Source organism: Columba livia, chromosome 1 (assembly GCF_036013475.1).
Source record: "Columba livia isolate bColLiv1 breed racing homer chromosome 1, bColLiv1.pat.W.v2, whole genome shotgun sequence".
Classification (NCBI taxonomy): Eukaryota; Metazoa; Chordata; class Aves; order Columbiformes; family Columbidae; genus Columba; species Columba livia.
In genome coordinates, this window is record NC_088602.1 from 21,317,893 (window position 1) to 21,331,613 (window position 13,721).

General features: G+C 44.6%; 1 long non-coding RNA gene across 1 annotated transcript; it reads right to left on the bottom strand.

Moving 5' to 3' along the window:
• Positions 1-1,524: 1,524 nt before the first annotated feature.
• On the bottom strand, positions 1,525-12,920 carry LOC110358048 (uncharacterized). Its single transcript, XR_010469804.1, has 4 exons — positions 3,682-12,920; positions 3,491-3,597; positions 2,189-3,064; positions 1,525-2,041 (listed from the first exon to the last, which is right to left on the bottom strand). It is a non-coding gene; the product is annotated as an uncharacterized LOC110358048 (long non-coding RNA).
• Positions 12,921-13,721: the final 801 nt, after the last annotated feature.

Here is a 13,721-nt window from a genome sequence, read left to right on the forward strand (position 1 = left end):
CTGTGAGCCAGAAACAATATTTTGAGACAAGTATTACACAGGTGAGGGACTCTTGCAGGGACTTCCCTTTGCCCATGGATCTAGAGAAGGTTCCAGCTGCACACAAGATGAATCCAGCCTAGCACTATACATTTCCTTATCCCTAGTCTTTAAGCTGCTCCAAGTGAGTGAATAGGGAGGGAGAAGACTGAAGAGTGACCTGATCTGTTTGCATCCCTGCCAGGGCCCGCAGCTGGCAAAGAAAGGACACTGAGCAGAGGCAGTGTTGGTTGAGAAAAAAGGGCAGGCAGACTTCACAAACATGCAACAGTTAACCAAATCCCAAAAGTGGGGTAAAGTACTTAATGGTGCTACACCAGTTAATCCAAGCATGACCAGGTCATTGGACTAAAATGAAGAACAGGTTCTTTAGAAGCCAGGACTTCTGAAGCAGATTTCAACACCATATCCCACCAGCATTCTCCTGGAGAAACTCGAAGGTCATGGCTTGAGCAGGCAAACTCTTTGCTGGGTGAAGAACTGGCTGGATGGCCGGGCCCAAAGAGTTGTGGTGAAAAGAGCCAAATCCAGTTGGCAGCTGGTCCTGAGTGGTGTTCCCCAGGGATCAGTATTGGGCCCAGTTCTGTTTAATCTCTTTATCAGTGATCTGTTTGAGGAGATGGACTGCACCTGCAGTAAGTTTGCAGATGACATCAGGTTAGGTGGGAGTGTTGATCTTCTTGAGGGCTGGAAGGCCATACAGAGGGACCTGGACTGGCTGGATCATTGGGCTGAGGCCAGTTGTATGAGGTTCAACAAGGCCAAGTGCCGGGTCCTGCACTTGGGTCGCAACAATCCCAGTCACCGCTACACACTCGGGAAAGAGTGGTGTTTAGACAAGGCTCTTAGGAACATGGTTTACTAGAGTTAGGTTATGGCTAGACTTGATGATCCTGAGGGTCTCTTCCAACCAAAATGATTCTATAATTGTATTCTATGATGTTGGTTGACAGCCAGCTGGATATAAGCCAGCAGTATGCCCAGGTGGCCAATAAGGCCAACACCATCCTCACTTGTATCAGGAATATTGTGGCCAGCAGGACCAGGGCAGTGATCGTCTCCCTGTACTCAGCACTGGTGAGGCTGCACCTCGAACCCTACGTTCAGGTTTGGGCCCTCACTACAGGAAAGACATTGAGGTGCTGAAGCATCTCCAAACAAGAGCAATGAAGCTGATTAAGGGTCTAGAAAACAAATCTTATAAGGAGCAACTGAGGGAACTGGGGTTGTCTAGTTTGAAGGAAAAGAGGCTGAGGGGAGACCTCATCACTATCTATCTACAACTACCTGAAAGGAGGTTATAATGAAGTGGGTATATTTTTTAAGTGCTTTGCTACGGATACTAGACCTCTACAATTAGATCTGTACTAACTTATAGAAAAAAACAGGAGGGATTGCATTGTATCCTCCTGGTTACACCTCACCCAAATTGTTTCACAAGTGTGTAAGAACGGGAAGAATCCAGTCCTAGGAAGGCTAGGGTTTGTTTTGTGTAATACACCACTAGAAAACACTCATTGTTTAGACAAACAAAGCCTTTTATTTCACAAGTTATATTTATATGACTAAATGCTGAATTGCTCATTGCAGCATTCAAATCTTCTAGAAAATCCCCAAAACTTAGCTAAGACCAAATTCCCCTCGCTGGGGCTCACAGGGTGGGTGGCCTGTGCACATGGTAGGTGCACACAGCAGGACCAATGGGACTTTCTCCAGCAGGGCCTGGGTGCCTCTGCCATCCCCGGGAGCTGCCCCGAGGCCCGTCCTGCAGAGCTGCCCAGCAGGAGCCCAGCAGGCGGTGGAAGCGCTGGCTCCTCAGTGCCGGCTCCTCAGGGCCGGCTGTAAGGCTTTTTGGCCCTGCTCTTCATCCGCGAGCGGCCCGCCCTTCACTCCGGCCCTGTCTGCACTGGCCGGCTGCTTGTCTCGGGAGCCGGGGAGCTGCGGGATGATGCTGCCTGGCCAGCGGTGCTGGGTCCAGCTGTCTCGGGCTGCCTGCTGGAGGCTGTAAGGTAAGGTGTGGCAGGAGGTCAGGAGCATGGCCCCACACCCCAGAGTGGGGCCCCCACCCATCCCAGGGGTAGACAGCATCCGCCAACCCCAGCCAGTGCACCAAGGGAGTTCCAAATGGGGGACCAGGTTCAGCTCTTACCGGCGCTCACGCCAGCGCAGTCCTCACACTCCCACGTGGCTGCGCTGTTATTCAAGCGGAGCAGCATCGGTGGGTGCCTTTGGCAGCACAGGAGGAGCACAGCAGCAAGTACCACGGCCTGGGAAAGAAACCAGGCTGGTGGTCACAGCTGCTAGGACTGGCACACACACCTGTACACCCCATATATACACGTACGTGTGCTTGGACACACAAATCATGGAACATACACTAAGAGATGTCCCACAAACAGAGTGTTGACTCATCTCAGTGGGTTTCATTCCTGAACAATGCGTATGATGGCTCTGCTGGGACAGCCCTGGGAGGGGTCTGGACAGGTTTTTCCTTCTTCTGAGAAGTTCCTTTGGGTTTCTGCCTGCCTTGGGCCTCTCCGCAGAGCTGGGCTTAAGGATCTGGGCCTCTGATGCGCTCATGTCTTCTGGGATGGGCCTTCCATGCGTAGCTGGGGCAAGGGATGCTTTGAAGTCCCCCCAGATGCCACCACCGTCTCTCTCTGTTCCTCTCTATGTGCGCAAGTGGGCTTCAAGTGTATGACTGAGCCCAGCAACAGGAGTGACTGCACTAGTCAGGAGTGGCGGTCAGGGCATGGTCAGACAGGCGTAAGGAGCAGACACTACGTACACATTCTGGATGTGTGCAGATGAGCTTTTCTGGCATAGCCTAACAGAGGGATCTGGAGAGGCTGAGGCGAAGGCATCTGCTGCCAAGAATTCCAGCAGGGAAATTGCTGTTTTGGTGACTTACCCCTCTTCTTCTGCCTGCTCCCTGCCTTGAGCACAGAGGCACAGGCTGGCGTCACAGCGGCTGTGCCTCTGGTACATATCTGTAAAGCCAGCACCAGCCTCCCAGGCAGGTTGTCTGCATGTGAAGGAAAAGGAAGGTCATGAGCCTCCCCTGCCGTAAGTATAAGGGAGAGCCAGGCATCTAGGACATTCAGACACTTGAGCTGCATGGGGAGCCCCATGCAGCCAGTTTGGTTGCCTCTCTGAGCCCCAGACCATCTTGGCCTCTTTTGTCAATGGCCTGGCAGGGCTGGGGAGAACACTAGGAGGGAAGCAGGGCCTGCCTTTGCCCCAAAGGAGCATGGAGGCAAGAAGCTGAGTGGAGGTGTGAGAAGAATAACCAGGCAAGTTTTGGGGTCTGCTGCGTCCCTGCCTGGGGTCTCCTGTCCTTCTGTCAGCAGCCACTGCGGTGGGAGACAGAGCTCGGGCAGAGAGCCTGTGGGCTGGCCCAGCGCAGTTCATCTGTCTTGGGGGCACAGCGGAAGGGCAGAAGAGAACCAACCTGCTGGGGACTTGGATCCCCAGGAAAGACATTTCTGGCAGGAATTTCTCCCTGTCATTACACTGGGGGCACCGGAAGCAAAGCAGCCCAGCGTGGAAAGCCTCTTGCTGCAAGAGAGAGACAAGCAGTGTGAGCGGGGCACGGCTGCCAGGCACCTGCCTTGCCCAACGGGCACAGGAAGGGCCTCGTACCTGGATGCAGCCCCGATGGAACCAGGCCTGCCTGCAGTTGAGGCACACCATAGTCTGGTAGGACAGCTGCTCCTCCACGTGCTCCAGGCAAATGACGCAGGACGTTTGGCCGTCCTGGCATGCCTGCACTGTTTGCGCTGGCCTGTGCTCCTGGCAGAAGGACCTGGGTGGGAGACAGAAGAGCCGGGCAAGGTCAGGGAGTGCTGAGTCCTTGGTTCTGGACAAGGCTACCCAAAGGAGTGTGGAGGCTGAAGGCTGTCCCTGGCTCCAGGAGGACCCTTGGAGGAATCGCTGTGGGGCACAACACTCACCTGCTTGGCCATTGCTGGCAGGAGGGGGAAGGAGGCAGAAGAGGCCCAGCATGACGACCGTCAGCCCTTACCTGTACTGCCCAAAGAACTGGGAGACACATCCATTTTCATGGCCGCAGGGAAAATGGAAGCTGCGCTTGCACTTCTTCCTCTGGCAGGTAATGGTGGCAGGTGACACCTGCAGCATCTCCTCCTCCTGACCTTGAGGTCTGCAAAGCTGTTCCTCTCACATTCCTCCGCCTCTTCCTGCTGCTGTTGCACAGCAGGTTCTTGCTCTTAAATAAGTTATCCCATAGACATTACCACCATCACTGATAGGTTCAGCCTTGGCCAGCAATGGGTCCATCTTGCACTTGGCTGGGATTGACTCTATCAGACATGAGGGAAAGCTTCTAGCAGCTTCTCATAGAAACCTCCCCTGTAACTCCTCTGCTACCAAAACCTTGCCACAAAAACCCAATACACACTGAAGCAGTATTTCTGTGGCTCAGCATAGGCAAGGTTACTTTTCATCATCCTCAAAAGTAGTCCAAGGAGGATGTGTTGGAGGAAGCCTGTAATGAGCAGAGATGCATTGCAAATGCATTGTGATTGATCACTGCTGCATCTCGATGAGTAAGAGCATGGTGTGTCCTGGTGGTGTGGTGTACAGGTCTTTGACAATCTTTTTGAAGGTGTTTTCCATTTTCACTAGAGCACCCAAATATTTCAGTCCACTTATTCCAAGCAAGGCACAGCAAAGAAATACAAGTCTGGGACACCTACCATGCACATAGTAAATCCTCATCTGCCTCACTGCTTTGCATGACTTGTCTTTGCATGTCTTCCTGTCCAGGGAGGCACAGAGGTGGTCCTAGGACACGGCTGTCTCCCCCAGTCTGTGGGATTCTCATGAATACATAGGAGTTTATCCTGTTTGGAGTTTTTCTTTGGTTACACTCTTGAGAATGAGTCTTGTCCAGATTCTTTCAAACACACCTGTACATTTTTGCTTGAGAATGCAGGTATGCCTGGGAGGGAACAACAGAGCAGATGCATGATAAAGCTAGGGACTGACATGTCAGATTTTTCCTTTCACACAGACACCTGAAGAGGATCCATTGCTGCCAGGCTATGGCAGGAAGCCACACTGAGGGCCAGAACCATAATAAGCAAGGAGAGAGCTGAAGGGTGTGCTACAGAGGTATGGAAGTGAGTAGGTTCAACGTGCAGTGGGACAGGAGCTGAGCCAGGATCTGCTTCAAGGCCTGCACCATGCAGGGGGGAGCCAGGGATTCCTCCCTGGGACAAATAATCACCCTTTGGGCAAGTGGGCACAGCCACTGCTGTGATGTAAGCTGCTTACTTCTCATCTCATCCATGAACAAGTGATGATCAAAGTGACTTACAAAACTAAGATAATAATCTTATAGTCACTTTTCCTAACAGATAATACTTCTTAAGCCTCTTATTTCATTTGACTGTTTCTTCCAAGCTCTCTTCAATTTGTTATCATCCATTAAGTAAGATGTCCAAACCAGGCAGACTACCATCACCTGCATCCTCACCCAAACCAAACAGAGCAGAATAATTATCTCCAATGTCTCACAGATGACACTACTATTAATACTTCCCAGAATTTGATTTTTTCTTTTCTGGCAAGTGTGTCTCATCATTGACTCCTATTGGGTCTGACTCACCACTGAGTCATGTTCAATTAGCTTTTCCAATCAGAGTGATTTCAAGCAGCCTAATCAAAAGGTAGGAGCAGTTCCTTCTAGAAAAAAAGCCTATTAAAAAAAAAGAGGAGGGAGGGAATTAGCTAGTCAATTATTTCAGAGTACTTTATTACTTTGCCATTGTATTATTGGAAAAAAAAAAAAAAACAACAACGTTTGTTCCCTGAGTCTGAAGAAATAAATTTTATGAAAGGTTTTTCAATCTGTAAACTACAAATTCTTGGGAGCCACTCACTACCTCTGAAAGGTCTGCAAAATGTAGCTAAAAGCAGAAAGCCTTTTGTCAGTAAGGCAACTTCACTGCATGGATGTACATCTCACACAATGCATATATGTTGACAAAATAAAAATAGCTGAAATTATTGTTTTGAGTAAATTGCTGAGTATGTTTACTGGGTGATGGACATGTTCTAGATACTCTCATTCAAATCTTTATGTTTTCCTTTGAAGATAAATAAATACACAGGGACAAATTTTCAAAGGCAACTATCAAGTCTGCTAAGCTGTGAAGAGTGTCTCAATATGTACTTAATATAATTACTTAAAGGAGCATAAGAATGTATTTACCAACTTGCATTTGCAGATACAGAGTTTTATAGATAGAGGATGTACAGGTAGAGGTTGGTAAAGATGACCCAAATTGTTTAAAGTCTTCTCTAGCTGAGTTGCTCACTGTGGTAAATGTTCCCCTTATCCTCTCCTTACCCCATTTACGCTTCTCGTTCTGTGATAGCATTTATCAAAGATCAATGAAAAAAAAGGAGAAGATTGTCAACACAAATGAATAAATAACAACCCTGAAATTGTGGAGGATAAAATGCAGGAAAGTGTCAGGAGAATCAATATTTAATTAACAACTCTACGATACATATAGTGAAAGAGACCCTTCTGATACGCATTAGCTACCAATTCAACTTTAGGTGTTGGGTTAGCATAAAAGTTTCGCCTACGGAACATCGGCTAAATAAGAAGTGAATAGTGTGAAAATAAGGATAAAAAGCAGATTAAAGTGGGGGGAAATCTTGTGTTGCCAGATCTACAAAGTAAGCCAGATGACTAATTTTTGAGTGACACCGTGGACAGTGCAAGGGGAGAATCTGGGTTTTCTCCTGTGTAAATTGTACCTTCAAATTCTAGGGGTTTTGCTGAGCAGATTAATTTACAAAACGGAACTGAAATAACAGCAAGAAATAGATATTTAATGAAGAAATCCTGTTTTTTCTGTTAAGATTTGCTAGAGGTCAATTCTATGTTACTGGTTTGTGCTGTTTTCTGGGATGGCTGATCTAGACTTGTCTTTTAAGCACTAGAAATCACTAGGTGTGAGTGTCTTAATTATAAGTATTGCTATTATTTTATTATTGGAAAAGTCTAGTTATATAGCCCCAGTGGGATGATATATATATATCACCATTTGGTAAACCGAAAGGAAAACCTACAGTTTTACACAATATGCTACCAGAGCTAATTGATATGCACAATACACTCCCAAAGCTAATTGAAGTTAATGGAAACATTACTAATTGTTTCAGTGATCAGTGGAGAAGCCACACATTAAACAGATAGCAAAACAAGAAAATGTAAATGGTTATTCTCTTTCAACTACACATGAGGTTTTGGGCATACCTGAGGATTTGGTAAACAAGTGCTCTTTAGCCCGCATGCATTCCCCAAAACCTGAAGTAAGCTGGTTCTTTGCTTTGTGAAAGGTCAGGTTTGTACATAGTACTTGCACACTAGTTTCAACCTTAAAAGTAGAAAACAATTTTTTGCTTAAAGTTTGCCTTTGAATTAAGGTTGAATATGGACACACTCTTAGCTGTTACTGGAGTTGTTAATTCTTCAGTGGTAAACTTGCACCTGTCTTCATTTTGTAATCTCAGTTTTCCACCCATCTCTCAGAGATGCACATGCTTTGTAACTCAATTCAAACAGAATCATTCCTTCAGAATTTTCTCAGTCCTTTATCACACAAAAAGGGTAATAGCTGGATATACAGACCAGGCATATACAAGGTAAGGTAGTTTAAAAGTATAACTGGAGGGAAAGAAAAATAAAAATAGCTTTTTGAAATTAGAACCTAATTTTGAAATTTTGCTAGCAGAAGGGTTACGTAATCTAGCTCATGTTGACATGTTGTGGACACATCCTGTATTCTTGCAGGTTCAAGTTCAGTGCTAGGACAATGCAACAACATTAACCTTCCAGAGTTGCAATTCTTTTAAGGCAATAAATATTAATTTATTTTTTTACTTCAGCATAGTCTTGCTTTCCCCTTTTTGCATTGTGGTTTTTAATCAACAACCTTTTGGATGTCACCATTGCCTACCACTCTTTCTGCATTTTTGTATTTGTTGCTAACTGACAGTGACTATTATGTATCTTAGCTGACTTTTGGCTGGGTCATTTTCTGATTACCATAAGATATTCATGTAGTTCTTGTTGCTTGCTTAATTTTTCTTTTTCCCTTAATAAGAAAAAAAATAGTTTGGGATGTTCCCTCCTTTAAGTGGAGTTCACTGATTATGCCATCTCCTTCCTACTATGAGCCAGAGCCTAAAGAGAATTTTATAGAAAAATGTCAAACCTATCAGCATGAGAAACTTCAGCATGGAGTCAATTCGGAGTTAGTTGAAACATTCAGATGATTCATCCTCAAACATCCTCAGCTGCTGCTGCCGTCTTTTGCTACACCATTTAGTGATGGTTCGAACTGTCAGCTAAGAGTGGCCAGAAGAGCAAGAAAAACTTATCTATGTCATCATCTGTACTTAAGGCAAAATGTAAAAAAAAGAAACGTGATTGAGATTGGAATTTGTAACCAAGCAGATAATTCACACACAATAATTCGTTAGTTCTTGTAGCATATTCAAAAGCACAAGCTGGCTGTGACATCCTTCATTGTTCACATTTTGGAGATGCAATATATGCAAATTTCATATATAATTATGCAGATACATTTCAGCAGCACTGTGTTTTTCATGATTGGTCAGACTTCTCACATAGAAATGCTTTTTTTCTACCAAGAGAATGAGGGCTACAGGCCTTTCAGCACAAATTCTTACAGTTAAAAAAAAAAAAAAAAGCCAAAAACAAATAAACAGCAACAATAACAAAATAGTATTCTCAGTTTTATCTAGATCTTTCACACCCCATCTTCCATGAGTATTTTGGGCCAGAAACAGTCTGTCACATCACTGTTTGTGAACTTGAGAGGGTGTTGTTGACATAACATTTTGAACAAGTTACTTATTACTTTTAGTTATTCCTGGTCCCTAGTACACACCGCTGATGCTGATGTTTAGAATATTTTTTCCTACATGCAGATGAATTCACTGATGCAAAGCAACAAGAACCATTTAATACATGTGTTTTCCTACCTTGCTTGCATTGCCAATGTATTGATAATACACACCAGTAAACAAGGCCAGCTTCTGCAAACTAACCTGGGAAGCATTAAAAAATCAATTAGTAGCATCCTATTATCCCAAACTTTTGAAAGAAAATAAGGTTTTTAGTAACTTGCCTTAAACTGTTAATTTGCAAATTATTAGTATCATTTTAATTACATGAATGGCCTTTGCTTTAAAAACTCCCTCTACTTTTTAATAGCAAAGCTACAGGAAGATGCCAGTGTTGATTGATTGGAAGTGTTTATAGTAGAGTCCAGCAGGATCTGTTATTGCACTAGTCACAGAACACAGCAGGTGATGCACTTGAGCAGTAAATACCACCCCAAAACCCTGCTGGGGAAATGAGTCCTTACCTGGAACAGCTTAGATTGTCCACTCTCAGTAGCACCCTATTAGTTTTTATAATCTCTTCAGTTGTCCCACCAGCAAAGTTTTAAGTCTGTTGAAAATTATCAGCTTTTTTTTTTGATAGATTTATTGTAGCTTTCATTTTCCCTTGACTATTTTATGGAAAATGGTGCTCCAGCATTTAGGAGTTTTAGCCCAGATCTAAAGAACTGTGAAAATAACTGAAGAATTCTATAGACTGATTTAAAGTACACTCATTTAAGCTAGTGACTGGATTTATATCTCTTGGTATTACATTAGGTTTCATTTGATTACTTGTTTATAAACATAGTAGCCTCTAGTGGCTGGAAAAAAGGAAACATCACACCTCTTTTTTAAAAAAAAAGGGTAAAAAGGAGGATCCTGGGAACTACCAACCTGCCAGACTCACCTCCGTGCCTGGAACAGATTCTCCTGGAAGATACATGGAAACATATGGAAGACAGAGATGTGATTGGAGACAGCCATCATGGCTTCACCAAGGGTAAGTAATTCCTGACTAACCTGGTGGCTTTCTATAATCAGTGGACAAAGGAAGAGCTATGGGTGTCATCTACCTGGACTTTTGTAAGGCCTTTGACACAGTCCCCCACAACATTCTTGACACTAATTTAGAGAGATAAGGGTTTGATGGATGGACTGTTAGATGGATAAGGAATTGGCTGGATGGCTACGTCCAAAGAGTTGCAGTCAGTCAGTTGCTCAGTGTTCAAGTGGAAACCAGTAACAAGTGGTATCCTTCAAGGGTCCCTGTGGTGACTAGAAACGACGCGCACCGTGACGCAGACAGAGATGCACGCACAGACAGAGATCTTGTTTAGGAAGGAGTGCCGAGCCAAGCAAAGCAGAGAGCTAAGCTAGGCTGAGGCCTTTATTAGCCATTGGCAATTTATAGGATTTACAGATACAGGCCTGGACTAAGATGTTGCATAAGATGTTTTTTCAATAATTGTTATTAAAAACACACCACACTTATGTTATGTTTGTTTCAGGTACGTTCCCACTCATTCACAGACCAGGCCCAAGGACATTCACACACCATACATATGAGGGCGGTTTTCTGACTTCAGATATCATTCTCACTGGCCTGGGATATCACTTTTTACACTCATAAAAAACATATTTCTGTATAATCTGTCCAAGGCCCTTTAGCTGGAACTGCTGTTCCCACAGGTCCTTACTGGGACCAATATTATTTAATATCTTCATGAATGACATAGTGGAATTGAGTGTACCCTCAACAAGATGCAGATGACACCAAGCGAAGTAGTGCAGTTGATTTGTTTGAGGGAAGAAATGCCAACCAGGTGGACCTTCACAGGCTTGATGAATGAGCTTATGTGAACCTCATAGTTCAACAGGGCCAAGTGCAAGGTCCTAGACCTGGATCAGAGCAATAAAATTGATAGAGAGCTGCCCTCTAGAGAAGGACTTGAGGGTACTGGTAGATGAAAAATTGGACATGAGCCAGCAATGTGCACTTGCAGGACAGAAAGCCAACCCTATCCTGGACTGCAGAAAAAGAAGTGTAGCCAGTAGGTCAAGGGACTTGATTCTGCCTCCCTGCTCTCTACTCACCTGGAGTACTGCATCCAGCATTGGGGTCCACAGTGCAAGAAAGACTTGGACCTGTTGGAGCAGATCCAGAAAAATAATCCGAACACCTCTGCTACAAAATAAGTCTGAGGAAGTTGGGGTTATTCAGCCTGGAGAAGAGAAGACTCTGGAGACACTTTATTGCAGACTTTCAATACTTAAAGTTGGCATATAAGAAAGATGGGGAGAGACTTTTTACCAATGCCTGAAGTGACTGAACAGAGGGACAACAGTTTGAAACTGAAAGTGGGTACATTTAGACTGGACATGAGGAAGACAATTTTTACAGTGAGAGTGGTAAGGCACTGGAACAGGCTGCCCAGGGAAGTTGTGGATGCCCCATCATTTGAAGTGTTCAAAGTCAGGTTAGATGGGGCTTTGAGCAACCTGAACTAGGGAAATATGTCACTGCCCAAGGCAGGGACATTGGGCTAGATGACTTTTAAAAATCCCGTCCAACCCAAGCCGTTCTATGATTCTGTGTTACATAGACATCTCCAGCCTTAAGACTTCAAGATCATACATGTTGTACTGCACCACAGCTAGATCTACAATACTCATAAGACAAGTGAAACGCTCTGGAGACCATTTCTGAGCTCTGTACAGCTTATATTTGGTGCTGCAGTGCCCAGCTCAGCAATTACATCTGTTATCCCAGTGACATCTTGATAAAAATTTGCAGAGGATTACAAATTTTAATATCAGCTGTCCAAACACCATCAAACATGAAAGCGTCTAATGTTCAACTGAGTAGAACATGGTACATACTTAAAAGCTTAAAATAAACAATGCAATGTCCATAGACAAAATGCTTCGTTTTCAAGCAGAGTATCATTTTAGGTATTAGAAGATGTTTTCAGAGTAAAAATCTCATATCCTGGCTGAAAGCAAGAGCTTGGGCAGAGACATAAGAGAAGAGAAAATAATAATTGCTTGACAATGGTTCTTGGTACTCACTTCCCTTGATTTCCCTGGGAAGATGAAGACAAGCCTGTTCCATATATATTCCTGCAAGATGTGTCCCTATCCTTCACTCAAGTCCCTGTACCTTTGCAGGGGATTGATGTTATGTGACACAATTTACAGGACAAGGCCTAGTGCTGACAATATGCATGACCATATGAAGGGTACCTAATCTCACAGCTTTATATTGGAAACAGTTTAAGAAAAATGTGAGACTGGTGGGCTGAAGCAAGGGCCAATGGAGGAAGGACTAATCTGTTCGTCCTCAGGGGTGACTACAGTCTGCAGACTGTACTTGCTGGGTTCCCTAAACTACAAAGCAACCTGTTTATTTCACCACTGAAGACAAAAGTGGGAGTCAGTTCACTTCATGTCTGAAGGACTCCACTGCTCCAGCCCCTAATTCTGAAAATCATATCTCTGCCAGTGTCACTAGCTGAGAAAGCATGCTAAGTAGCAAAAGGTTTGAGAAACTTCTGGCAGTGTTGTCTTCCTCTGCAAATACTTGGGTGAACTCTAGGCCTGGCATGACTTTCCCTATGGGCCCGGGAAACCTGTGTCCAACTATGTATCTCCTTCAGTGGGCTGTGAAACTAGCATCACTAGCCACTTTACAGAGTCTTCAGGTTTCTTCCTATGGGTCCACAGTGTTTGGGGGCCTGTTGCCCCCTAAATCCAGTCAGTTCTTCTGGATCATGCAGGATGGGCTTTGACAGGTAAGAGTAGGAGAGCAGGTTCAGCTGGAGTTCCCTCTAGATGGGTGAATTCTCAGAAGGGTCTCATGGGACATTTACCAAGCTGTTTCCTGTCACTGACAGCCCAAGAGCAGAGTTTAGTCACACATGGTGACTCCTGCCCTTACACGACCTGCATGCCAGCCAAACTCTCCTGCAGGTGCATTTCTTTTACCACTGCCTGAGGAAGTGAGTATGCACAGCTTGAATAATTGGCATTCAGCATCTCTTCTCAGCACAGACTGTAAGTGTATGATAAAGGTCATCTCACTGCAACAAACATCATCAGCCTTGATGAGCCGAGTCCTACTTTATGCCCACAGTGTCACCAACTGCTGGTCTTTGGATCAGGAGACTTTTCCATCTGGTAGATAAGGAGGGATCTGTTGTCTTCCCTCCAGCCCCTGGACCAGGAGAAGTTTGATGGGATGAATTGTGACTAACTCTGATAAAACATATTTCTGACCTCAGACCTGCTTTGAGGAATTCCTTCAGGTGCTGGTTGCCCAGTTTAGCCAGGCCATGCCTAATCCTGTGTAGGAGGGCACTAGACCCCTTATTCAGCCAACTTCTTCTACTAGCTTTTAGACTCCTCCAGACCTTATAGCAGGGTTGTGACTACATCTCTTGGCTCCCTTGCTTCCTTCTGTTCTCCACAAACAAATCCCAGCCTGAGTGCAAAATAAACCCTTTCTGATTTCATCAATTTTCATCTGTTCTTTCATTTTTTTTCTTGTTTTACTAGTTCCTTTTTAGAATCATTGTGATTCGTCACCATGTGTTGGGTCCCCTCCTCAGCTCCCAAACTCAAGGAGAGCTTTTTCTTTCAAGCTATCCTCTCTAAGAGGAAATCAGCAATCACAATGTCTAGCTTAGAGAAAAGACATATCCAACATGTCTACAGAGGATAAATAAAGC